This window comes from Castor canadensis, chromosome 2, assembly GCF_047511655.1.
Source record: "Castor canadensis chromosome 2, mCasCan1.hap1v2, whole genome shotgun sequence".
NCBI classification, from domain to species: domain Eukaryota; kingdom Metazoa; phylum Chordata; class Mammalia; order Rodentia; family Castoridae; genus Castor; species Castor canadensis.
The window spans coordinates 98,403,438-98,430,387 of NC_133387.1; the positions used below are offsets into that span (position 1 = coordinate 98,403,438).

Here is a 26,950-nt window from a genome sequence, read left to right on the forward strand (position 1 = left end):
ACAAATTCCTTGATTTTATTAGCTCCTTAATCTTTTAAACCTTTCCTCCTATTCTTTTTTCTAAAATAATTCTTTGTTAGGATGTATTCATGATACGGAGCGGGGGTTTCATAGTGACAATTCCAGTTAGACTTATGTTGTACATTAGTTACATTGCCCCCATTGTTTCTCCTCCTCAGCCCCCTTCCCACTATTTAAAGCAACTGCAAGAGGTTTCTTAGTTCTGTTTCATATGGGCATAGGTAGTCCATCTGCCATAAACTGTCACCTTAATCTCCTTCTTTCCTCCTCTCCCTTCCACAAGTATCCCCCCCCACACACTGTATCTATTTTACATCCTGGTTCTCATTATTAATATTTAAGTTGATGTTCAGAGGGTGTCTTAATGTATGCCCACTGTGGGCATACTTTAATTTGGTCTGTTTAGTCCCTTAGAATACTCTTCCTTACCCCATTAACTTCCCACACCCTGTTTTTCAACATCTTTCAGTATACATTTTTATATACTCTACCTTCACATCTTGTGGTATGCGATATTACGGTTGCTCTATCATTCTCTTTTCCCCCAAGTTCCTTCCATAGAGTAGTTACACTGTTACAAACATGTTCTACATCTGAGTTTGTATATGATCATGTCTGTTTTTGTGTATATGTTTATCTTTGGATCTATCTTCCACTTATGAGAGAAAACATGTGTCTTTTGTGTTTTTGATCCTGGCTAAATTGACATAACATGATGTCTTCCAATTGCATCCATTTACTTTCAAACCCCATGTCATTATTCCTTGTGGCTGAGTCATACTCAATTGTGTATATATACCAGAACTTCATGATCCATTCATCAGTTGTGGGGCATCTGGGTTGTTTCCAGAGCTTAGCTATTGTGAATAGTGCTGCAATGAACATTGATGCACAAGTGTGTCTACTGTATCCTGTTTTACGTTCTTTTGGATAGATGCCCAGGAGTGGTATCACTGGATTGTATGGCAGCTCTAGCTCTAGTTTTTTGAGGAATCTCCATACTGCTTTCTGTAGTGGTTGTACTAATTTGCATTCCCACCAACAGTGTATAAGGGTTCCTTTTTCGCCATATCCTAGCCAGCATTTGTTGTTGTTTTTATCCTTGTTTATGGCCATTCTTATTAGTATGAGATGATATCTAAGTGTTGTTTTGATTCGCATCTCTTTTATAACCAGGGAATTTGAACACTTCTTTCATGTATTTACTGTGCTCCCTTTGTGTTTACTTCCTTTTCCTTTGAGAATTCCCTGTTTAATTCATGTGCCCATTTCTTCATTGGGGTGTTGATTCTTTGGGGGCTAAGTTTTTTGAGTTCCCTATAGATTCTGGATATTAGTCCTTTATGTGATGAGTGGCTGGCAAAGATTTTCTCCCATTCTGTGGGTATCTCTTGAGTCTGGTGACTATTTCCTTTGCTGTTCATAAGCTCTTTATTTTAACGCAGTCCCATTTGTTCATTGTTTCTCTTAGATACTGAGCCTTTGGAGTTCTGTTTAGGAAGTCATTCCCTATACTTATCTATTCTAGTGTATTTCCTTCTGCTTCTTGGAGTTGTTTCAAAGTTTCAGGCCTTACATTAAGGTCATTGATCCACTTCGAATTGGTTTTGGTACAGGGTGAAAGACAGGGATGTCATTTCAGTCTTCTGCATGTGGATAACCAGTTTTCCCAGCGGCATTTGTTGAAGAGGCTGTTTTTTCTCCATTGTGAGTTTTGGTTGTCAAAGATCAGCTGGCTATAGATGCATGGGCTTATGTCTGGATCTTCTATTCTGATCCATTGGTCTCTTATCTGTTTTTGTGCCAATACCATGCTGTTTTTTTTGTTACAGCTCTGTATTATAGTTTGTGGTCAAGTATTGTGATACCTCCAGTATTGGACATTTTGCTCAGAATTGCTTTGGCTAGTTGAGGTCTTTTGTGTTTCCATATGTACTTCATGTTTGCTTTTTCTAATTCTGTGCAGAATGTCATTGGAGTTTTGATAGGGATTGTGTTGAACATGTAGATTGCTTTTGGTAGTATGGCCATTTTCACAATGTTTATTCTACCAATCCACGAGCATGGAAGGAAGTCTTCCATCTTCTGAAGTCTTCTTCAATTTCTCTCCTCAGTGGTTTATAGTTTTCATTAAAAAGGTCTTTGGTTTGTTTTGTTAAATTTATTCTGTAGTGCTTTATTGTTTTTGAGGCTATTGTAAATGGGATTATTTCCCTGATTTCTTTCTCAGACTGTGAGTTGTTGGTATATAGAAAAGTTACTGATTTCTGTATGTTAATGTTGTATCCTTCTACTTTGCTGAAAGAATTTATGATTTCTAATATTTTTTGTTAGAGTTTTGGGGGTCTCTTAGGTATAAGATCATGTCATATGCAAATAAGTATAGTTTGACTTCTTCCTTCCCTGTTTGAATCCCGTTTATTTCTCTTGTCTTATTGCCCTGACTAGGAAGTCCAAAACTATATTGAATAGGAGTGAATAAAGTGGACAGCCCTGTCTCATTCCTGACTTTATGGGGAACTGTTTCAGTTTTTCTCCATTTAGTTTGATGTTGGCTCTATGTTTGTCATATAGTCTTTATTGTGTTGAGGAATGTTCCTTCTTTTTTTTTTTGTAATTCTTTCTTTATTGGCAAAAGTTCATGCATTCTTTTTTTTTTTTTTCATTTTTCTTTTATTATTCATATGTGCATACAAGGCTTGGTTTATTTCTCCCCCCTGCCCCCACCCCCTCCCTTACCACCCACTCCACCCCCTCCCGCTCCCCCCCTCAATACCCAGCAGAAACTATTTTGCCCTTATCTCTAATTTTGTTGTAGAGAGAGTATAAGCAATAATAGGAAGGAACCAGGGGTTTTGCTGGTTGAGATAAGGATAGCTATACAGGGCATTGACTCACATTGATTTCCTGTGCGTGGGTGTTACCTTCTAGGTTAATTCTTTTTAATCTAACCTTTTCTCTAGTTCCTGGTCCCCTTTTCCTATTGGCCTCAGTTGCTTTAAGGTATCTGCTTTAGTTTCCTTCTATTCCTAGTTTCTTTAGAGCTTTTATCATGAAAGGGTGTTGGATTTTGTCAGAGACTTTTTCTGCATCTATTGAGAGGATCATATGGTTTTTGTCCTTGTGTCTGTTTATGTACTGTATTATGTTTATGGATTTATGTATGTTGAACCATCCTTATATCCCTGGAATGAAACCAACTTGGTTGTGGTGTATGATCTTTTTGATGTGTTGTTAAATTCTGTTTGCCAGTATTTTGTTGAGAATCTTTGCATCTATATTCATTAAGGTTATTGGTTTATAATTCTCTTTTTTGGTTACATGTTTATTAGGTTTTGGAATGAGTGTAATGCTGGCTTCATAGAATGAGTTTGGTAGTGTTCCTTACCTTTCTATTTCCTGGAAAAGTTTGAGGAGTGTTGGTGTTGGTTCTTTAAATGTTTGGTAAAATTTGGCTGTGAATCCATCAGGTCCTGGGCTCTTATTTGTAGGGAAACTCTTTATTACTGTTTCAATTTCATTGCATGTAATAGGACTATTTAGGTAGTTAATATCTTCTTGGTTCAATTTTGGTTGGTTGCATGTGTCTAGGAATTTATCCATTTCATCTAGATTGAGTATGAGTTTTCAAAGTACTCTCTAATTATTTTCTGGATTTTGTTGGTATTTGTGGTTATGTCCCCTTTTTCATCTCTGATTTTATTAATTTGGATCTTGTCCCTCCTCTGTTTTGTCATGTTGACTAAGGATTTGTTGATCTTGTTAATCTTTTCAAAGAACCAACTTTTTGATTCATCGATTCTTTGTATTGTTTGTTTTGGTTTGGTTTGCTTAATCTCAGCCCTGATCTTTGTTATTTCTCTCTACCTGCTGGTTTTGGGTTTGGTTTGTTCTTGTTTTTCTAGGAGCTTATAGTGCATAATTAGATTGTTTATTTGAGAGGTCTCTGTTTTTTTAATGTAGGCACTTATACCTACAAACTTGCCCCTTAGTGTGGCCATTGCTGTCTCCTACAGATTCTGGTAGGTTGTATTTTCATTTTCATTGGATTCTAGGAACTTTTTGATTTCTTCTCTTATTACTTTGGTCACCCATTGGTTTTTCAGTAGTGTGTTGTTCAGTCTCCATGTGTTTGAATATTTTCTGGCATTTCTTTTGTTGTTGAGATCTAGTTTTATTCCCTTGTGATCTGATATACTGCAGGGGATTATTTAAGTTTTCTTGAATTTGTTGAGAGTTGCTTTGTGTCCTAAAATATAATCTATTTTGGAGAATGTTCCACAAGCTGCAGATAAAAATGCGTATTGCCTAGTTGTTGGGTGAAATAATCTGTAGGTGTAAACCATGTCTATTTGGTTCAAGGTATGGAGTAGCTCTGAAGTTTCTTTGTTGATCTTTTGTCTGGATGACGTATCTATTGGTGACAGTGTGGTGTTCAGGTCTCCCACTATCACTGTGTTAGCATCTATCTGTACTCTTAGGGCTTTAGAATTTTTTTGATGGAGATGAGTGGCCCTGTGTTTGGTGCATATATGTTAAGGATTGATATTTCCTCTTGATGAATTGTTCCTTTTGTTAATATGAAGTGACCTTCATTATCTTTTCTGATTGATTTTAGTCAGAAGTCTACTTTGTCAGATATGAGTTTGGCTACTTCTGCTTGTTTATGGAGTCCATTTCTTGGAAAACTTTTTTCCACCCTTTGACTCTAAGCCAGTGTTTATTTTTTTCAGTGAGATGAATCTCTTGTAAGCAACATATGCTTGGGTTCTGTTTTTTAATCTAGTATGCTATTCTATGTCTTTTGATTGGGGCATTGAGGTCATTTATATTCAGTGTTAATATTGAGAGATGCCTGTTGTTTCCAGTCATTTTTGTTCCCCTGTTGTTTAGTTTTACCTATTCCCCATTTACTGGTCTCCTTGCTCAAAAGGGTGTATTCTTTCTTGAGTCCTCCCATCTCACTCTAGTTTATTCTTTTATATTTAAAAGTCCTTTAAGTATCTTCTGTAGTGCTGGCTTGGTGGTCATAAATTCCTCCAGTTTTTCCTTGTTGTGGAAGGTTTTAATTTCTCCTTCAAGTATGAAGGATAGTTTTGCTGGGTAGACTAGTCTAGGTTGATAGTTTCTTTCTTTCAGGGCCTGAATTGTGTCTTTCCATGACCTTCTTGTGTTTAGAGTTTGAGTTGAGAAATCTGTGATTTGGGTTTGCCTTTATATGTGACTTGTCTTTTCTATTTTGCAGCTTTCAGAATGCTTTGTTTGGTGTGCTGAGTGTTTTAATTATGATGTATCTGGGGGTATTTCTTTTTTGGTCCTGATGGTTTGGTGTTTTGTAAGCTTTCTGCACCTGGATGACTCTTTTTCGAGGTTAGGGACTTTTTTGCTATTATTCTATTGAATAGATTGTCAGTGCCATTAGTTTGTATCTCTTCTCTTCTTCTACACCTATGATTCATTTGTTTGGTCTTCATGGTGTCTCAGATATCTTGCATGTTCCATTCATATTTTTTTAGCATTCTTTCATTGTTTGGTCCAATTCCTCTACTTTGTCTTCTGTTCCTGATAGTTTATTTTTAACTTGCTCCACTCTGTTCACCAAGCTGCATTCTGCCCTTCCCCCACAGGGAGAGGGGAAATATTCCCTCTGTGTATTTGGCCACCAGTTTTGTCCAGAGGGAATGCAGTCAGCTCTCCACTTGTGCTAGAATATGAGGTTCCCTCACAAATAGTTGTGCTTACCTGGCGGGTAAGCAGATTTGCTTGGTTGAGAACGGGTCAGCTGTAGGGCAATGCGGGCAGGCAGCAGACAGAGGTTTTGTGTCCTCTTGTGTTTGGTGGGTCCTGGACTTCCCATATGTTAGAAGCAGCTCTCTTTCTGTGGTTCTCTCTGTTGTGTTATTGTTTGCGAGGTTGCAGACACACTAAGTTGGAGAGAGATCTGTGCAGGTGTGCAGTAGTTGGAGGTTCTGTGTCCGCATGTAGTATGGCAGGTCCAGGTACTCCCAGATTCTTGCAGGTCCTGCTGTTCTCTGTGTTGTATTTTAGCTTTACTGACCCAGGAGGGAGGGAATTAAGAGAGAGGGAAAAAGAGGAAAAAAAAATCTGACCCTGCTGCAGCCGGCTGTCTGGCTGTTATGCTCTTGAAAAAGTTAGTTTAAGGGTCAGTCAAAAATACGTGCCCCTCCAGTGTTGGTGGTATCTTGGTTGGCAGAAAAAGCAGTGGTACCTGATCCTTGCTGTCACAAAAATCTAGAGTAATCGTTTGAAATCATGCAGTTCCAGGGTCTATCAGCTATCTGCCATCTTGATTCTCATCCTTTTCCTTTTAGCTGCTCAGCTACCATCTGCTTCACTTCCCCTACTACTGTCCATAACCAAGAAGTAGACTGCAGGATATCTACAATATGTCAGTTCTGAGCTTAGAGTATTGTAGACTCTAGCTGTGGTTTTCTCTGGGGGCGGTAAAATTTCAAGGAAATTTAAAAATGGATGTGTGCAATAGATTGTTATTGGTATTTAGTACATATGGTAGGGATGGGTAAGCCTCCTTCATGTATGGTACAGCCCCACAAATCTCAATATTTTCTTATAAAATGCTGATAGTGCTTTTCTTGAAAGAACTACTGGGTATGTAGCATTGTATTTACCCTGTATAAATTCTCTGTCTCTCTCTTTCTCTCCCCCTTAGATCTCATAGACATAGTTTGCCTCTCCTTTCTCTCTTGTTCCTATATAATTTTATTTATGCTACTAATTGTGAGTCTGTCTGCCCTCTTTAGAATATAAGTGGCTTAATTCTGGAAGAACGTCTTTGGGACACTCCTTTTGTATCCCTAGAGTGTGTCACAAATCCACTTGGGAGTGGATGCTCATTAATTATTTGTTATATATGAATTTAGAATTTTTGGATGAAATCAGTATGTCAAAGAGACATGTGTACTCTCAAGTCCATTGTAGCACTATACATATTCAATGATCAATGTCACTTGATCATTCCTCTAGGGTTCTTTAAGGTACACACTTAAAAATAAAAGGAGAGTCTTTTCTATTGGGTGGACCATTTAATAAAAGTCTCATATGCAGAAAGTATGAATGGAGAATTTCTGGATTGTGAATGTTTGGAAAATACAGTGATATTATTTAGAAAAAGTATTCAGCTTGAGACAAGGACTTAAGAGAATTTAAACAAGTTTCTTTATATCTTTATAATGTTTTTATTCTCTGAATCTTAAGTAATGAATCCTCTCCCCCTTTTTTTCTGTCTTAATAAATGGTTACTTCTGAGAACGTTGTTTTCATGATTTGAAGAAGTTGTTATAATCAGAGAAGATACTGAAAAGAATGGCTAAAATTATCTAATGGATATAAAATAGTTTCTTTAATAAAAGCCTAAAAAGATTGGACTTGTTTGCTCTGAGTTAGGCAAGGAAGTGATTTGATTTCTGTTTCCATTTATTTTGATGAGGAGGTAGAACAGTTAGTTTTATTGAATATAGAATAATGAGAGAACTATCTTATGTAAGAGAAGAGATTTTAGTTAACTGAGCAGATAACTTTATTTCTTTTTATTATTATAAAGATCAATAGATATTAATTGTAAAAATTAATGAGCTTCACAGTGACATTTCCATATAAGTATATAGCATGCATTTATCATTTATCATGTCCACGATTCTTTCTATCCTCCTTTCCCCTGGCTCCATTCCCAGCCCCTAATAGTATCTCTTCTACCTTTCTGGTATTTAGTTTTATTTTATTTAGTTTCTACATATATGAGAAAACATATGATACTTGTCTTTCTGTATCTGGCTCATTTTGCTTAGCATGATTATCTTCAGTTCCATCTATTTTTCTACAAATGACATAACTTTATTTTTCTTTATGGCTGAATTGTGTATATACATACACCAGATTTTCTTTCCATTCATATGTTGATGGGCACATGTGAGAAACCCTCAGGACCCCCAAAGCCTCTTGGAAAGGAGTGAGTCACTATAGCTTTTGTGCAACAGCCCTAAGAGAGATTGCAACAGTCCAAAAGGATAGTTGCTGAACTCCCCTGTTCTCTATCTGCATGGGACTGGGAAAACCCAGTCCTGAGAACATGATGTTCTGCACTTGGGCTTGCAGCCATAACAATGTGATAGCCAATCCCAGTACAGAGGTCAAGGGAAACCTGGGGACTACCACGTACTCCTTCCTGCTTATCTGCACTGCTTAAATACACTCTTGAGAAAATAAACTATGTCATTGCTGCCTGGCACAACCCCGAGTTCGTGTTGTTATTTGCTGCTCAAGCACCTAAGGCCAGAGTTGCAGCCCCCACTGCAACTGGACTGTGGCAGGCATATAGGCCGATCCCATAGCTTGGCTGTTGTGAGTAGTGCTGCAATAAACATTAGTGTGCAGGTATCTCAATTTATGTTGACATTGATTTCTTTGGGTATATACCCAGAAGTGATATGACTGGATCATGTGTTTGTTTTAGTTTTAGGATTTTTTTTTTTTTTTGGCAATACTTGGGTTTGAACTCAGGGCTTTATGTTTGTTTGGCAGACACTCTACCTGAGCCATGCTTCTAGCCTTTTTCACTTTAGGTTTTTTTCGGGTAGGGTCTTGCATTTATGCCTGGGCCAAGATTTTCCTGTTTAGTTTGAATAACAGGTTAACCCCTTTCCCTTTGTAGTGCCAATCTGGCATGTAACAGACATTCAGTAACTATTTTCAGTCCTTTGGAGATCTTTAAAGAAAGAGGGATAAGCATCTCTGCTAGATGATTTAGAAGTTTACCTGCTAAAGGCAGGACCACATGACCCTTTGAGAGATTATTACAGACTGAGTTCAGAGGAGGTCTGTTAATATAGGACTGACTCTTCACAGATCCCAATGGATGTGAATGTTATTTTGTTTCCTAAGTTAGAGCCATTGACTTTCAGATTTGTTTTTGCTACTCTGATCCATAACACAGAAAGCTGTAGCACAGAGTCTATAACTAGGAAACTTTTTGTTAAAGAACAGCAGGGGCAGAAGCAAAACAACTTTACAAACCATATCTTAGTCTACCCCTTAAAATATCACATTTCCCAAACTTTCATTCCATTTTCTCCCAGTCTTCCCCTGTTTAAACTCATGAGGGCAGCCAAGCTAGATGATATATTTGGGCACCTTACTGTAGGAGTTGAGTCAAAATGATTTAAATGATTGCTAGTTACTGGACAAGAAAATAGTGTGATTGGTGTATTCAAGGCATTTAAAAAAACTTTTAGTTTTGTTTACTTTTTAATGTAGTAGGCTCTCAATGAATAGATTCTTTCAGCTATTTTCTGAAAAAAGGTTTGGCTTACATTTTTGTGAGTGTGGTAAAACATGTTTCTCTGTAGATGTATTATATTGTTTGAAATTCACTCAGCTTGCATAGAACAAACCATCCCATTTGAAGGCTGATCATTTCTTGAATTTAGTTGTAGAGATAACAGATCAACTCACACATTTAAAATTCTTGCTCATTGGTGATGGTCTAAAAAGGAGAGATGATGAGTCTTAGATACCATAATAAATGATATATGGAGGCAAGGTGGTAGCAAGAAGAACACAAACTTTTGGGTCAGAATCTCTGAGTTCTAGTTCTAGTTGTGCCATTTGCAAAATGATTTGACAAGTTAATTTATTGACAAATTAATTTATTTTTCTCATGATCTATAAGGTGGGGATAATATTGATGCATATTGTTGGATTGTTGAGCATTAAATGTGATCACATATGCTAAAGCACTTTGACAACATGAAGCTTACATGCACATTTTGGACATAAAGGAGACCTGAAGATAGCTTCTCATTGATTTATTGAATACAAACTAGTTACAAAACCAAACTTGATCATGAAGCCTTAATTAAGAAAGGTAATTGAATCTAGAATAGTGGGAGAGGCATTTGGGGGTCACTGATTTGAAATTATCTTGACTTTTCTACTGAAAGGTCATAGCATCTTACTGTATTTTCTGAACTTAGTTGTTCCTTAGCTCCTTATCTGTAATGAGGATTGTTTGCATCTAAGGGCTGTGTAAAGAACAAGTTAGAACAAGTTAGATAGTGCCCTGTAGAATGTTGTATTCTATAACTCCAACACCCCTAAGTTATACCTTTAAAGTTTGGAAGGGCAGAAAGATTTACTTTATTATTAGAAAGAAATTAACAATGTTGTGTAATCAAGCATTCACAAGGGGTCCAGAAAATGTCAATGTGTTACATTTCTCCTGGAGTCTCCTGTCTGATATTGTGAGTCTGCCTGGGGTAAAGGTCAGAGAGATTTTGCTCTCTTCTGTTCCTCATGGTCTCAATCTTTCTTTCTTCTTTTACCCTTCTGGGTTTCCAATTTGTCATGTTTTTGCTTCTGGTTTGTACTTTGTTGAGGTTGAACTGGAGATCAGTGGGTGAACTATGGGTTGAGAACCTCAAGCCTTCAGGCTGTGATGAAGAACAATGATCTTCCTGTTCCAGTCTCTAGCTGAAACTCTTGGTACTGCCTACAATTTAAAGCCTAAATTCAATGCACTGCAGTGTTGACACTCTTTTCTATGTCTTTTTTGGGATCTGTTTGTCAGTAAGTAATAAAGACTGATCTCTAACTGATATAGTTTCCTGCTTTTCTTGTTTTACTTATAAGGAGATTGAACTATGGGATCCTTTGGGTTCCTAAAATAATGATTTATGTTGAACTCCTTATTGTTATTGAAGAACATAAGTGGTAGATTTTCCTATGTTTGTTTATAAGTGAGACAGTGAAAGAAATAGACTCTTCAGGTTTGGACTCAGCCTATTAGCCATTACATGGAATTTCTTTCATTCAGGAGAAATGTTACTTTGTGGAAAATTTGTATGTGAGTGTCACTGTGAGTGCATTTTTTCACCACCCATTTAGAGGTTGGAGTAGATTGTGTTTGAAACAGAAGGTTCAGGCAATTTGTATTTGCAATCTGTGCCCATGAAGTGTGAACTGGTGCCTGTGTTGGGTGCAATGAAACTCTCTCTTAATTCCAACCATACCTAATTAAAAAAATTTTTTTTATTGTTTTATTATTCATATGTGCATACAAGGCTTGGGTCATTTCTCCCACCTGCCCCCACCCCCTCCCTTACTACCCACTCCACCCCCTCTCTCTCCCCCCCACCCCCCTCAGTACCCAGCAGAAACTACTTTGCTCTTATCTCTAATTTTGTTGAAGAGAGAGTATAAGACATAATAGGAAGGAACAAGGGTTTTTGCTGGTTGAGATAAGGATAGCTATACAGGGAGTTGACTCACATTAATTTCCTGAGCGTGTGTGTTACCTTCTAGGTTAATTCTTTGATCTCACCTTTTCTCTAGTTCCTGGTCCCCTTTTTCTATTGGCCTCAGTTGCTTTTAAGTTATCTGCGTTAGTTTCTCTGCATTAAGGGCAACAAATGCTAGCTAGTTTTTTAAGTGTCTTACCTATCCTCACCCCTCTCTTGTGTGCTCTCGCTTTTATCATATGCTTAAAGTCCAATCCCCTTGTTGTGTTTGCCCTTGATCTAATGTCCACATATGAGGGAGAACATATGATTTTTGGTCTTTTGGGCCAGGCTAAACTCACTCAGAATGATGTTCTCCAATTCCATCCATTTACCGGTGAATGATAATTTCGTTCTTCTTCATGGCTGCATAAAATTCCATTGTGTATAGATACCACATTTTCTTAATCCATTTGTCAGTAGTAGGGCATCTTGGCTGTTTCCATAACTTGGCTATTGTGAATAGTGCCGCAATAAACATGGGTGTGCAGGTGCCTCTGGAGTAACCTGTGTCACAGTCTTTTGGGTATATCCCCAAGAGTGGTATTGCTGGATCAAATGGTAGATCAATGTTTAGTGTTTTAAGTAGCCTCCAAATTTTTTTCCAGAGTGGTTGTACTAGTTTACATTCCCACCAACAGTGTAAGAGGGTTCCTTTTTCCCTGCATCCTCGCCAACACCTGTTGTTGGTGGTGTTGCTGATGATGGCTATTCTAACAAGGGTGAGGTGGAATCTTAGTGTGGTTTTAATTTGCATTTCTTTTATTGCTAGAGATGGTGAACATTTTTTCATGTGTATTTTGGCCATTTGAATTTCTTCTTTTGAGAAAGTTCTGTTTAGTTCACTTGCCCATTTCTTTATTGGTTCATTAGTTTTGGGAGAATTTAGTTTTTTAAGTTCCCTATATATTCTGGTTATCAGTCCTTTGTCTGATGTATAGCTGGGAAATATTTTCTCCCACTCTGTGGGTGTTCTCTTCAGTTTAGAGACCATTTCTTTTGATGAACAGAAGCTTTTTAGTTTTATGCGGTCCCATTTATCTATGCTATCTCTTAGTTGCTGTGCTGCTGGGGTTTCGTTTAGAAAGTTCTTACCTATACCTACTAACTCCAGAGTATTTCCTACTCTTTCCTGTATCATCTTTAGAGTTTGTGGTCTGATATTAAGATCTTTGATCCATTGTGAATTAATATTGGTATAGGGTGATATACATGGATCTAGTTTCAGTTTTTTGCAGACTGCTAACCAGTTTTCCCAGCAGTTTTTGTTGAAGAGGCTGTTTTTTCTCCATTTTATATTTTTAGCGCCTTTGTCAAAGACAAGTTGGTTATAGTTTTGTGGCTTCATATCTGGGTCCTCTATTCTGTTCCACTGGTCTTCATGTCTGTTTTTGTGCCAGTACCATATTGTTTTTATTGTTATTGCTTTGTAATATAGTTTGAAGTCAGGTATCGTGATATCTCCAGCATTGTTCTTTTGACTGAGCATTGCCTTGGCCTCTTGTGTTTCCATATAAATTTAACGATAGAGTTTTCAATGTCTTTAATGAATGTCATTAGAAATTTGGTGAGAATTGCATTAAACATGTAGATTACTTTTGGAAGTATAGACATTTTTACTATGTTGATTCTACCAATTCATGAGCATGGGAGATCTCTCCACTTTCTATAGTCTTCCTTGATCTCTTTCTTCAGAAGTTTACCGTTTTCCTTGTAGAAGTTGTTTTTATCCTTTGTTAAGTTTACACCTAGATATTGGATTTTTTTTGGGGGGCTATTGTAAATGGAATTGTTTTCATATATTCTTTCTCAGTTTGTTCATTATTAGTGTATAGCAGTGCTAATGATTTTTCTATGTTCATTTTATGTCCTGCTACCTTGCTATAGCTATTGATGGTGTCTAGGAGCTTTTGAGTGAGTGTTTTGGGTCTTTAAGGTATAGGATCATATCATCTGCAAATAGGGATATTTTGACAGTTTCTTTACCTATTTGTATTCCTTTTATTCCTTCTAGTTGCCTAATTGCTCTGGCTAGGAATTCCAGTACTGTGTTGAATAGGAGTGGAGATAGTGGGCATCCTTGTCTAGTTCCTGATTTTAGAGGGAATGGTTTCAGTTTTTCCCCACTAAGTATAATGCTGGCTATAGGTTTGTCATCTTTAGCTTTTATAATGTTGTTGAGACACGTTCCTTCTATTCCTAGTTTTCTTAGAGCTTTTATCATGAAATGGTGTTGGATCTTATCAAAGGCTTTTTCTGCATCTATTGAGATGATCAAGTGGTTTTTGTCTATGCTTCTGTTAATGTGGTTTATTACATTTATTGATTTTCATATGTTGAACCACCCCTGCATTCCTGGGATGAAGCTACTTGGTTGTGGTGAATGATCTTTTTGATGTGTGGTTGAATTCGGTTTGCCATTATTTTATTGAGGATTTTTGTATCAATGTTCATTGAGGAGGTTAGCCTATAGTTCTCCTTTTTGGAGGTGTCTTTGCCTGGTTTTGGGATATGTGTAATACTGGCTTCATAAAATGTGCTAGGCAGTTTTCCTTCCTTTCTATTTCGTGGAACAGTTTAAGGATGGTTGGTATCAGTTCTTCTTTAAAAGTCTGATAGAATTCAGCAGAGAATCCATCAGGTCCTGGACTTTTCTTTTTGGGGAGACTCTTGATTGCTGCTTCAATTTCATTTTGTGATATAGATCTATTCAGGTGATTAATATCCTCTTGTTTCAGTTTTGGATGATCATATGTATCTAGAAATCTGTCCATTTCTTTAAGATTTTCAAATTTATTTGAGTATAGGTTCTCAAAGTAGTCTCTGATGATTTCCTGGACTTCCATGGTGTTTGTTATCTCCCCTTTTGCATTCGTGATTCTACTAATTTGGTTATTTTTTTCTCCTCATTTTAGTCAGTTTGCCAGGGGTCTGTCGATCTTGTTTACTTTTTCAAAAACCAACTTTTTGTTTCATTGATTTTTTGTATGGTTTTTTTTTGGTTTCTATTTCATTGATTTCCTCTCTTATTTTTATTATTTCTCTCCTCCTATTTGTTTTGGGATTTGCTTGTTCTTGTTTTTCTAGGAGTTTGAGATGTATCATTAGGTCATTGATTTGGGATCTTTCAGTCTTTTTAATATATGCACTCATGGCTATAAACTTTGCTCTCAGGACTCCTTTGCTGCATCCCATAGGTTCCAGTAGGTTGTGTTTTCATTTTCATTGATTTCCAGGAACTTTTTGATTTCTTCTTTTATTTCATCAATGACCCAGTGTTCATTAAGCAATGAGTTATTCAGTTTCCAGCTGTTTGCATGTTTTTTGTCTTTATTTTTGTTGTTGAGTACTAGTTTTATTGCATTGTGATCAGATAGAATGCATGGTGTAATTTCTATTTTCTTATATTTGCTGAGGCTTGCTTTGTGCCCTAGGATATGATCTATTTTGGAGAAGGTTCTATGGGCTGCTGAGAAGAATGTATATTGTGTAGAAGTTGGATGAAATGTTCTGCAGACATCAACAAGGTCTATTTGATCTATGGTGTATTTTAGATCTAGGATTTCTTTATTGATTTTTTGTTTGAATGACCTATCTATTGATGATAATGGGGTGTAAAAGTCTCCCATGACTACTGTGTTGGAGTTAATATATATTTTTAGGTCCTCATGGTATGTTTGATGAAATGGGTGTGTTGACATTGGGTGCATATAGGTTGATAATTGTTATTTTCTTTTGGTCTATTTCCCCTTATACTAGTATGGAATGTCCTTCTTTATCTCATATGATCAATGTAGGTTTGAAGTCTACTTTGTCAGAGATAAATATTGCTACTCCTGCCTGTTTTTGGGGGTCATTGGCTTGGTAAATCTTCCAGCCTTTCATCCTAAGCCTATGCTTATTTCTGTCGGTGAGATGGGTCTCCTGTAAGCAACAAATTGTTGTATCTTTCTTTTTAATCCAGTTTGTTTTTGATGGGGGAATTAAGTCCATTAACATTAAGCATTAGTACTGATAGGTATGTGGTGATTCCTGTCATTTAGTTGTCTTAGTTGTTTGAAGGTTTGATTGTGTGTACCTAAGTTGAAGTTACTCTCTACTGTCTTGCTTTTTCTTTTCCTGTGGTTTGGTGCTGCCTGCCTTTTCATGGTTAAGTTGTGTTTCACTTTCTGTGTGCAGAATCCCTTGCAGAATCTTTTGTAGTGGTGGCTTTGTGGTCACATATTGTTTTAGTTTCTGCTTATCATGGAAGACTTTTATTGCTCCATCTATTTTGAATGATAGTTTTGCTGGGTAGAGTATCCTGGGGTTGAAGTTATTTTCATTCAGTGCCTGGAAGATCTCACCCCACGTTCTTCTTGCTTTTAATGCTTCTGTTGAGAAGTCTGCTGTGATTTTGATGGGTTTACCTTTGTATGTTACTTTTTTTTTCTCTCTTACAGCCTTCAATATTCTTTCCTTAGTTTCTGAACTTGTTTTAATGATGATATGTTGTGGGGTAGATCTATTTTGGTCTGGTGTTTGGTGTTCTGGAGTCCTCTTGCATCTGTATGGGAACAGATTTCTCTAGATTTGGGAAATTTTCTGTTATTATTTTGTTGAATATATTACGCATTCTGTTTGCTTGCACCTCTTCTCCTTCTTTAATGCCCATGATTGTCAGGTTTGGTCTTTTGACGGAGTCAGTAAGTTCTTGTATTTTCTTTTCACAGGTCTTGAGTTGTTTAACTAATAGTTCTTTGGTTTTTCCTTTAATTACCATTTCTTCTTTGAGATCTGAGATTCTGTCTTCTGTTTGTTCTGTTCTTCTGGATTGGCCTTCCATTTTGTTTTGCAATTCTATTTCGTTCTTTTTTCTGCAGTTTTCCATATCCTGAGTTGCTTCCTGTTTAATGTGTATTTTCGTCCTGAGTTCATTTATCTCTTTATTAATCGTGTTCTTTGTTTCACTTTGGTGTTTATACAGTGCTTCTATGATTTCTTTTATTTCTTCTTGTGCTTTTTCAAATTCTCTGTTTTTGTTGTCTTAGAATTTCTTGAGTGTCTCCTGTACATTTTGGTTGACCATATCCAGTGTCATCTCTATAAAATTCTCACTGATTACCTGTAGTATTTCTTCTTTTAGATTATTCTTGTGGGCTTCATTGGGTTCTTTGACATAGTTTATCTTCATTTTGTTGGAATCTGGATCTGAGTATCTGTTTTCTTCATTTCCCTCTGGTTCCTATACTAATTTTTTGCTGTGGGGAAGCTGGTTTCCTTGTTTTTCTGTCTTTCTATCATTGCCTTGGTGTTGTTATTGACCCTGTACTGTGTGCAATTAAGTATTTTCTAGCTTGTAATAATAACAATGGTGATATTTAGAATGGAAGGGTGAGAGGAGAGGGAAAGCAAAGAAGTTAAAGAAAGAGGGGTAACAAGTAAATAAGCAAAAAAAAAAAAAAACCCAAAACAAACAAGCAAAGAAAAGAAAGTTTCAAAGATATAAAGAAGGAGAGCTAGTGTTCTAATCAACAGTAAGGTGAACAGGCATTAGAGAGACAGAGAGAGGATTGAGAAAAATAAATAAATAAAAAATAAAAAAATAAAAAAATATCCAAGTTCAAATGCAATAAAGTTTCAGTGTTAATAATTTTGGTGTTAGTTTCTCAGCTTCCAATCCTGGAGATGGTGTCTCAGAAGTAGTTCTGTCATTGTCTCATCAAAGGGGAAAAAAACAAAATGAAACGAAACGAAACCAAACCAAATCAAACTAAACAAAAGACCACAAACTGTCCCAAGTTCAAATGCAATACAGTTTCAGTAAGTTTTTCAGCATGCAGGTGTAGTTTGGTTGTTTTGTCATCAAAGGTAGGGAGAAAAAAAAAAGAGTCTGGAGACAGTTCTGTGAATGGCTATCTGAGGCTGCAGCTCGCCTGCCCGCTGCTGTCAGCCTGCTTTTGTTTGAGGCTTTATTTATGCAGATATCAGGAGTGAGCTTAACACTCACCTAGCCTTTCGGGCTTTGTTTACTTAGAGTTCTCCTGGGCACAATCTCCACTTCTACAAGCTTTCCCTTTTCCAAGCACACTGGAGAAGGTGACACTGCACCTGCTTTCTCAGGCCGGTGTGTTTCTTTGCAGTTCACATGGGAAGTGGGCCTTCCCCCCTCTCCTGTGTAGTTTTTCTCCCACCACCACTTTTGCAAGCTTTCCTGCTCCTGGTTGCTGGGTGGAGCCCTCCACTCATGCCATCTCCAGCCGGCGTGTTTATTTACAGTTCACGTGGGAAGTGGGCCTTTCTCCCCTCCTGTGGAGTTTTCCTCCCATCGCCACTTTTACAAACTTTCCTGCTCCTGGTTGCTGGGTGGGTGCCGTTGCTGCTCCTGCCTTCTCTGGCTGGCTTGTTTATTTACAGCTCCGTGGGGGATTGCCCCTCCCCCCCTCTTCGGCTCTCAGGGCACCCTGCCCTCTTGGCTATGTGTCTTTTTTGTTGTTATTATTCAGTTTCTCTTTTTTCCCTGGGTGGGGATTGGTCTGTCCAGGGGGCTATGCTGATCTGGCCCAGGGTTGTCTGTGGGAGTACTGTGTGCTGCTTAGCTTACCTTGTGGTCTGTATCTTCCCAAGTGGTCTGGGCACTGGCATCTTACAGTGCAGGAGCCCTTCTGGTTTCTCCATTTAGCATAGAGTGGGAATGTTATGTGTGGGCTGGGGGTGTGGAGGAGTCAAAGTTTTGCCTGTTCTTGGTGGTTTTTCCTGTAAGGTGTATCTCCAGCGTCTGTCCAAGATTTTACTTTAGGAAGCACACTTTCTGTTTCCTCCCTCTAGTCACCATCTTGGAATACCTGTTGTTGGTATTGTTGATGGTAGCAATTCTAATAGGAGTGAGGTGGAATCTTAATTTGGTTTTGATTTGCATTTCCTTTGTGGCCAGGGATGGTGAGCATGTTTTTATGTGTTTTTTGCCATTTGTATTCCTTCCTTTCAAAAAGTTCTGTTTAGTTAAGTTGCCCACTTCTTTATTCATTCATTGATTTTTGGGGACTTTAGTTTTTTGAACTCCCTGTGTATTCTGATTATCAGTCTCTAGTCTGATGTATAGCTAGCAAAATTTTTCTCCCATTCTGTGGGTGGGATCTTCAATGTAGAGAACATTTCTCTTGTGCAGAAGATTTTTAAGTTCATGTAGTCCCATTTATCAATCCATCCCTCTTTGTTGGTGGGCCTCTTGAGTTCAACTGAAGAAATCCTTGCCTATACCTATTGCTTCCAGTGTATGCCCTGCTCTTTCCTGTACTTACCTCAAGGTTTCGAGTCTGATATTAAGGTCCTTAATCCACTTTGAGTTGATACTAGTACAGGGTTATAGGCATGAATCTAGTTTCAATTTCTGCAGGCAGATAACCACTTTTCCCAGCCACATTTGTTGAAGATGCTATCATTTCTTCATTGTATGTTTTTGACACCTTTGTCAAAAATAAGGTGGGTGTAGCTATGTGGATTTATATCCGGGTCCTCTGTTCTGTTCCACTGGTCTTCATATCTGTTTTTGTGCCAGTACCATGCTGTTTTTATTGCTATGGCTCTGTGGTATAGTTTGAACTGAGTGATAGCTTCAGCATTGCTGTTTTTGCTCAGTATTGCCTTGGCTATTCATGGTCTCTTGTGTTTCCAAATGGACTTTAGGGTAGATTTTTCAATCTCTGTGATGATTGTTATTGGGATTTTGATGGGAGTTACGTAGAACATGTAGATTGCTTTTTGTAGCATAGCCATATTTACTATGTTGATTTTGCCAATGCATGAGCATTGGAGATCTTTCCACCTTCTCTGGTCTTCTTTGATCTCTTTTGCCAATGGCTGGTAGTTTTCCTTGTAGAGATCATTTACATCCTTTGTTAAGTTTATTATTAGGTGTTTAATATTTTTTGAGGCTATTGTAAATGGAATTTTTTCCCTATATTGTTCCTCAATGTGTTCATTGTTTGTGTATAGAAAAGCTACTGATTTTTGTAAGTTGATTTTGTATCCTTCTACATTGCTGAAGCTGTTTATGGTGTCTAGGAGTTTTTGGGTATTTAAGGTAAAAGATTATGTCATCTGTGAATAGGGATAATTTGATTATTTCTTTACTTATTTGTATTCCTTTTATTTCTTCTTGCATTATTTCTTTGGCTAAAAATTCCAGGACTATGTTGAATAGGAGTGGGGAGAGTGTGTATCCTTGTCTTGTTCCTGACTTTAGAGGAAATGGTTTCAGTTTTTCCCCATTAACTATGATGTTAGTTATTGGTTTGTGATATATAGCCTTTATAATGTTGAGGTACATTCCTTTTATTCCTAGTTTTCTTAGAGCTTTTGTCATGAAGTGGTATTGAATCTTATCAAAGGTGTTTTCTGCATCTATTGAAATGATCAAGTGATTTTTGTCTTTGCTTTTATTAATGTGCTGTATTACATTTGTTGATTTGTGTATGTTGAACCATTCCTGCATCCCTGAGATGAAGCTGACTTGGTCATGGTGAATGATCTTTCTGATATGTTGTTGGATTCAGTTTGCCCTCATTTCATGTTTCATTTCAATGTTCATTAAGGAGATTGGTCTGTAGTTCTCCTTTATTGATGTGTCCTTGTCTGGTTTGGGGATGGGTGTAATGCTGACTTAATAGAATGAGCTAGGTAGTTTCCCTTCCCTTTCTATTTCATGGAAAACTGTAAGGAGTGTGGTATTAGTTCTTATTTGAAAGTCTGGCAAAATTCAGCTGAGAATCCGTCAGATCCTGGACTTTTCTTTTTTGAGAGACTTTTTGTTGCTGCTTCAGTTTCATTACATATTATAGATCTGTTTAGGTCATTAATATCCTCTTGGTTCAGTTTTGGATGGCCATAAGTATCTAGAAATTTGTCCATTTCTTCAAGATTTTCCAATTTATTGGATATAGTTTCTCAAAGTAGTCTCTGATGATTCCCTGGATTTTCTTGGTATTCGTTGTTATCTCCCCTTTTTTGTTTCTGATTTTACTAATTTGGGTCTTTTTTTCTCCTCATTTTAGTCAGATTTGCCAGGAGTTTGTCAATCTTGTTTATTTTTTCAAAGAACCAACTCTTTGTTCATTGATTCTTTGTATGGTTCTTTTGGTCTCTCCTTAATTTTTTGCCCTTATTTTTATTGTTTCTCTCCTTTTGCCTGTTTTGGGTTTTGCTTGTTCTTGTTTTTCTAGGAGTTTGAGATGTAGCATTAGGTCATTTATTTGAGATCTTGCTGTCCTTTTAATATACGCAGTCATGGCTATAAATGTTCCTGTTAGGACTGCCTTTGCTGTGTCCCATAGGTTCTGATAGGTTGTATTTTAATTTTTATTAAATTCCAGGAACCTTTTGACTTCCTTTCTTATTTTCTGTGACCCACTAATCATTGAGCAATGTATTATTCAGCCTCCACCTGTTTGTGTATTTTCTGCTGTTGCTTTTGTTGTTGAGTTCTAGTTTTATTACTTTGGAATCAGATAGAATGCAGAGGTAATTTCTATTTTCTTTTATTTGTTTAGGCTTGCTTTGTGTCCTAAGATATGATCTGTTTTTGATGAAGTCCATGGGTGGTTGAGAAGAATGTATATTGTGCTGTTGCTTGATGAAATATTCTATAGACATCAACTAGGTCTATTTGATCTATGGTGCCATTTAGGTTCTAGGTGCCCAATCTGTTGGTGATAGAGGGGTATTAAAGTCTCCCACTATCACTGTGTTGGAGTTTATATGTACTTTTAAGTCCTTTAGTGTATGTCTGATGAAATTGGGTGCACTGACATTGGGTGCATATAGGTTGATAACTGTTATTTCCTTTTGCTGTATTGCCCCTTTTATTAGTATGAAGTGTCCTTCTTTGTCTCATTTGACCAATTATGTTTGAAGCCTACTTTGTCTGATGTAAGTATTGCTACTCCTATCTGTTTTATGGGGTCATTAGCTTGGTAATTCTTCTTCCAACCTTTCAACCTAAGCCAGTGTTTATTGCTCTTAATAATGTGGGTCTCATAAACAACAGATTGTCGGATCTTCCTTTTTAATCCAGTTTACCAAATGGTGTCTTCTGATGGGAGAGTTGGGGCCATTCACATTCAGTGTTAATATTGATAGGTTTGTGGTGGTTCCTGCCATTTAGTTGTTTTTGTTGTTTAAGGAAATGCTACTCTCTGATTCTGTATCTTTTCTTCTCCTGCAGTTTAATACTTCCTCTTCTCTCGTGGTTTTGTTTGCTTTCATTTTCTGTGTGCAGAATTCCTTGTAGAATCTTCTGTAGTTGATGGCTTGGTGGTCATATATTGTTTTAGTTTCCGTTTATCACGGAAGACTTTTATCGCTCCATCAATTTTAAATGATAATTTGCTGGGTAGAGTATCCTAGGGCTGAAGTTATTTTCATTTCAGTGCCGGAAATACCTCACTCCATGCCTTTCTTGGTTTTAAGGTTTCCAGTGAGAAATCTGCTGTTATTTTGATGGGTTTTTCTTTATACATTAGTTGCTTTTTTCTCTCTTACAGCCTTCAATTTTTTTTCTCTGTTCTTTGTGCTTGTTGTTTTAATGATAAAATGCCATGGGGAGGTTCTATTTTGGTCATGTCTGTTTGGTGTCCTGGAGGCTTCCTGTACCTGAATGCACAAAACTTTTTAAGATTTGGCAAATTTTCTGTTATTATTTTATTAAATATATCATGAATCCCTTTGGCTTGGGCCCATGATTCTCAGGTTTGGTCTTTTGATGGAATTGCTGAATTCTTGCATATTCCTTTCACAGCTCTTAAGTTGTTTGACTAAGAGGTCTTCTGCTTTTTTCTTTAATCTGTTTTATCTTCAAGTTCTTTTCTTCCACTTGTTCAAATCTGCTGGAGTGGACCTCCCACTTTGTTTTTTGTTTGACTAAAGGGACTTTTTATTTCCAGGATTTGTATTTGATTCTTTTTTCTGAGGTTTTGCTGTCCTCAGAGGCTCAAGTCCTCATGTATATTTTATGTTGTCTTCTTTAATTTATATATCTCTCTTTTTTTAATATAGTGTTTTTTGTTTCACTTTGGTTTTCATTGAAGTATTCTCTCAGTTCTTTTATTTGTTTCTGTGTCTTCTCATGTTCTTTATTTTTGGCATCTTAACATTTCTTGAGTACATCTTGTACTTTCTGGTTAATTATGTATAGTATCTTCTCCATGAGTTTCTCTGTGATTTCTTTCATGATTTCCTCTTTGAGGGATTTTTTTCTGGGCATCACTGGGCTCATTATTGACATTTATCATTGTTTTGTTGGGGTCAGGAACTGGATATCTATTTTCTTTATTTCTCTCCAAATCCTCTATAGAATTATTATTTTTTTTGTGGAGTGTGGTTTTCATCCCTTCTTCTTCCCATCACTCTACTTGATGTTGTGCAACTATGTTCTTGATAGCCTAGTTGTTGATTTTAATTGCCTGTTTTCTTTTCCTTGATTTCATTTTTGTGTTGTTACTGACTTAGTTGTTAGCTAGGTTGATGTGTTCTTTCTGTCCCTGGCCTGGAGGTGTAAATTAACAATAACAAATTCACAGGTTCAATGCCTGACCAGTTGTTTACATTTATATAGAAAATCCCTTGGTGACAATATCTATAAACAGTGGGAGTTGGGGGTGGTAAGGTTTATTAAGCTAGAGATAAAAACTTGGGTAATTGATAAAGGTGGCACTAAAAGGGGAGGGGGTGGAAAAAGGGGTGGGTGGGTGGGGGTAGTTGTATGAGGGATGCTGGGTTTTGTGGCCCTTATGTGTGTTAGGGTTTATTTCTGCTGCTGTAGTGGATGGTGCTTGTGTCAGGGATTTCAGGGGGCAAGGAGTGTGTGCAGTTGGTACAGTAGGCTAGTCAGAGGGTGGTGAATGTGTAGGAGGGATGGGTAGTGTTGTGACAGGCTGGGGAAGGATAGGAGGGGGAGGTGAAGGTGGGGAGAGAGTGGATGAGAAGGGGAAGAAAGAGAAGTTTGGAGGGAGAGCAATGGATTGTGGCACACAAAAAGGGGGGAAGTGAAGGAGGTAAGAATACAGATAAGAAAGTAATGCTGATAAAGTTAATACAGAGAGAGAGAGAGAGAGAGAGAGAGAGAGAGAGAGAGAGAGAGAGAGAGAGAGAGAGAGAGAAAATACTTACCAGGTATAGCAGCAACAAAAAATTCAGTCTGCTCTGTAAAAGTTCTGGACTTGTTCCTTTGGTGTCCAATGCTTGTATTGGCACTTGGTATTCTGGACTTTGTGGGGAAGGGTGCTGCCCCTCTCATTGGACAGCTTTGGGGGTGGGGGAAGCTGGCTGGAGAGTTTTTTCTTTTTCTGCTTTCCTTGGTCTCATGGGCTGTCCATGACAAGTGGGAGCTCTGATGTGGTCTCACCAGGTGACTGGTTTGTAAGTAGTATTTGGTTCCTTCTGTCCACAGAGTAGGTTGCAATTGGGACCTAAGGTAGCTCACTGCCAGTATGTGAAAGGTGTTCAGAGCTGTTGTTGTTTTCACCAGGTGTCAGCTGTGTTGCCCTACAGCTGCAACTCTGTCTGGTTGGCTCCTCCCCCAGCAAGTTGGGCAATTCAGTTTTGAGTACCACCCTCAGTCTTAAGAGACCAGCTCAGGGAATTGTTACTTTTCCCGTGTTCATTCACTGAGAGTTTGGTTCCTTTCCCAACCCCTGTTCTCCAGGGCAGGTTCATTGTTCCACCCCAACTCCACTGTCAGTGTTAGATTACAATTTGTTGTTTATGCTTTTCAGTTTTGTTGCAGGGGTTGGGGAATTCAATCTGCCCAGGGGCTGCACTGGATTAGGTTCAGGGGGGAGGGTTGGGTAGGGGAGTTGCATGTGGTGCTGCTCATCTGTTCATTCTGCAGGTTTACACAAGCCCATTTAGAACTAGCCGGCAGGGAGAAATGGTGTGCCACTTTTCTCAGCGTGGTGGGGTATAGGGAGGCTTTCCATGGGTTAGGGGTCCAGGCTGTCACAGAGTTCAATTCTGATTGATGCTCTGTATTCTGCTTATTGAGAGAAAGAAAAAAAAAAAAGAGAAATGGCCAAGAGGCTTTTTTCCCAGGGCAGACATGCCCTATTGGCTATGCTACTCTGGGTTAGGTGCAATTAAAAGTTGTTTTAAGGGTCAATCCTTGAAATTTGTGTGCACCTAATGTGATGGTGGTTATTATTTTGGCTACAATTGCAAGTGTAGATCCTACATGTCAAGGTGGTTTCTGGCATCACAGAGCTCAAGAATTCTGATTCCCTACCCTAATTGCTATCTTGGATTTCCTTAAGTTGATTTTTTAAATGATTTTCTATATACAGATGGTAACTGCAAATAGAGATAGCTTTACTTTCTTTGCAGTCTGTATTCCTTTTATTTCTTTAAGTATACTGATTAAAAAGCTCTTGCACGATGTTGAATCAAAGTAGTGAGGATGGATATCCTTGTCTTGTTCCTGATCTTAGGGAAAACCATTAGGTGTTTCAATTTTAAATATGGTAGTTGTTGCATTCCTTTATTGTTGCCCTTTATGATATTTTATTATGAAAAGTGTTATTTTTATCAAATACATATTCTGCACCTATTGGGATGGTCATGTTGCTCTTTTATTCTAATCATATGATTGATTTCCATATGTTAAACCAACCTTGAATTTCTGGGAAAAACCCTAACTGGTCATGGTATATAATCCTTTTTATATATTACTGATTCAGGTTGTTGGTATTTTGTTGAGGATATTATATGTTCACATCCATAAGAGACACTGATCTATAGTTTTATTTTCATTTTATATTTTTCTTTGAGATCAGAATTACCTTAGCCTCATAAAATGAGTTAAAATGTTTCCTTCTATTCTAGTCTTTGGAAGATTTTGTGACAAATTAGCATTAATTCTTTAGCTGTCTGGTAAAATTCACCAGTGTAGTAAAAAAAAAAAAAAAAGGCCTCAGCATTTTGTTTGTTGTTGGAAGTTTTATGATCACTGGTTCAATATTTCTAATTAATATATGTCTATATAGATAGATAGATTCAATTTTTGTATTTGTTCTTTAGTCAGTTCCAATATTTTGTTTTTCTAGGAATTTGTCATTTTTTCTAGGTTATCTAATTTTTTGACATATAATGTTGATAGTATTCCTATGTAATTTTTTTTTTTTTTTTTGGTACTGGGGATTGAACTGAAGGCCTTGTGCTTGGTATGCAAGCACTCTACCACTTGAGCCACATGGCCAGTCCTTTTGCTTTTAGTTTGTTTTTCAGATAGGGTCTTATGCTTTTATCTTGGCTGGGCTCAGAACACCATCCTTCTACCTCTACCTCCTGAGTAGATGGGATTACAGCTGTAATCATGCCCAGCATGCTCTGTCCCCCCATATAATCCTTTTTATATTTTTAATCATGTACATGTCCTGTCTTGGTTGGAGGTGTGACTTAAGCCATGGAGTACCTGTTCTGCAAGCATGAAGCCCTGAATTCAAACTCCAGTCCCACCTCCCCCCAAAATCTGTACTACCTGTTTTTAATTTCTGAAAATCACAATTGAAATTTTTTTCAAAGAAAAAATGACATCTGTATATGCAAGTTCTCTTATTGTGAGTAGGATGCAACATATGAACAGCAAAAAGTAGACATGAACAGCAGCACATCATATTAGTGCTATACAAAATCACCACAAGTTTAGAGCTTTATCAAAGAAAAATGCTTAGAAATACTATAAATGAGGTCATTAAATCTTCTGCCATACCCTGCAATGGATTCTGCTCATCTCCTCATATACTTCATAGCTGTCAGATGGCATAGAAGAAATGGGTCCTCAATACTAGCAATGCCCTTCCCTCAACAAGGAAATAGACATGACCCCTCAATGTACAGCCTTGAGATGTACCTCAAAGAGATTTTGAAGGAACTATTTAGGATTTCCAAGTGGCATTGGTTTGTGTCATCTGCATGTCTGGTATAGATTGTTTCTGCCCACCTAGGCTTCCTGGATGTATATTTAGATGTCAGAGCTTGCTGCACAGTGGGGCTCTCACTGCACTGTTTTACCTTTACTATAATGAAAATGATGACTGCAGTCTGATTCAATTAAGAAGTGCTGTAAAGGCTTATCTGATAAGAACCTGCTCTTTTTTCAGTTACTAGAAAATTAAAAGCATAGACATAACATTCCATGGGACCAGAGAAGTATAGTGAAGATGGAGTTTCACACTAGGGGAAGTCAGTGACTCATCAGATTTAAGTGGGAAAAAGCAACTCAGTCAAGTTTCCATGTAAGATGGTTCTGTAGTAAACACGAACTTGTTAGTGTCAGCAATTAGAAAACCTCTGTCTTCATACTTGAAGCCTTTATAACAGTAATTCTGATGCTGACCACATGGTAGATCCTTCCTAGAAGAAACGAGAATGTCATCTGGTATGTAGCTTTGAGCACCCACCCACCCCATCAGTCCGGCAAGAAGCTTTCCTGTTTTGTGTGCTCCTAGATTGGTTGTCTTCCTTGCAATTTTGGAACTACTTCCTTATTTCTGCCCTTTTCTTGATTTATTTTATTCTTCTTTTGGTCCATCCTCCTTTGCCAGAGTACACCTGTTCCTTTAGGGTAACATCAGCACACCTGTCCCTTT

General features: G+C 37.6%; 1 protein-coding gene across 4 annotated transcripts in view; it reads left to right on the forward strand.

Annotated features, from left to right (window-relative positions):
- Sugct (succinyl-CoA:glutarate-CoA transferase) overlaps nt 1-26,950 on the forward strand; it is a 734,230-nt gene that overhangs the window by 99,217 nt on the left and 608,063 nt on the right. The gene's annotated exons all lie outside the window — the stretch shown is intronic.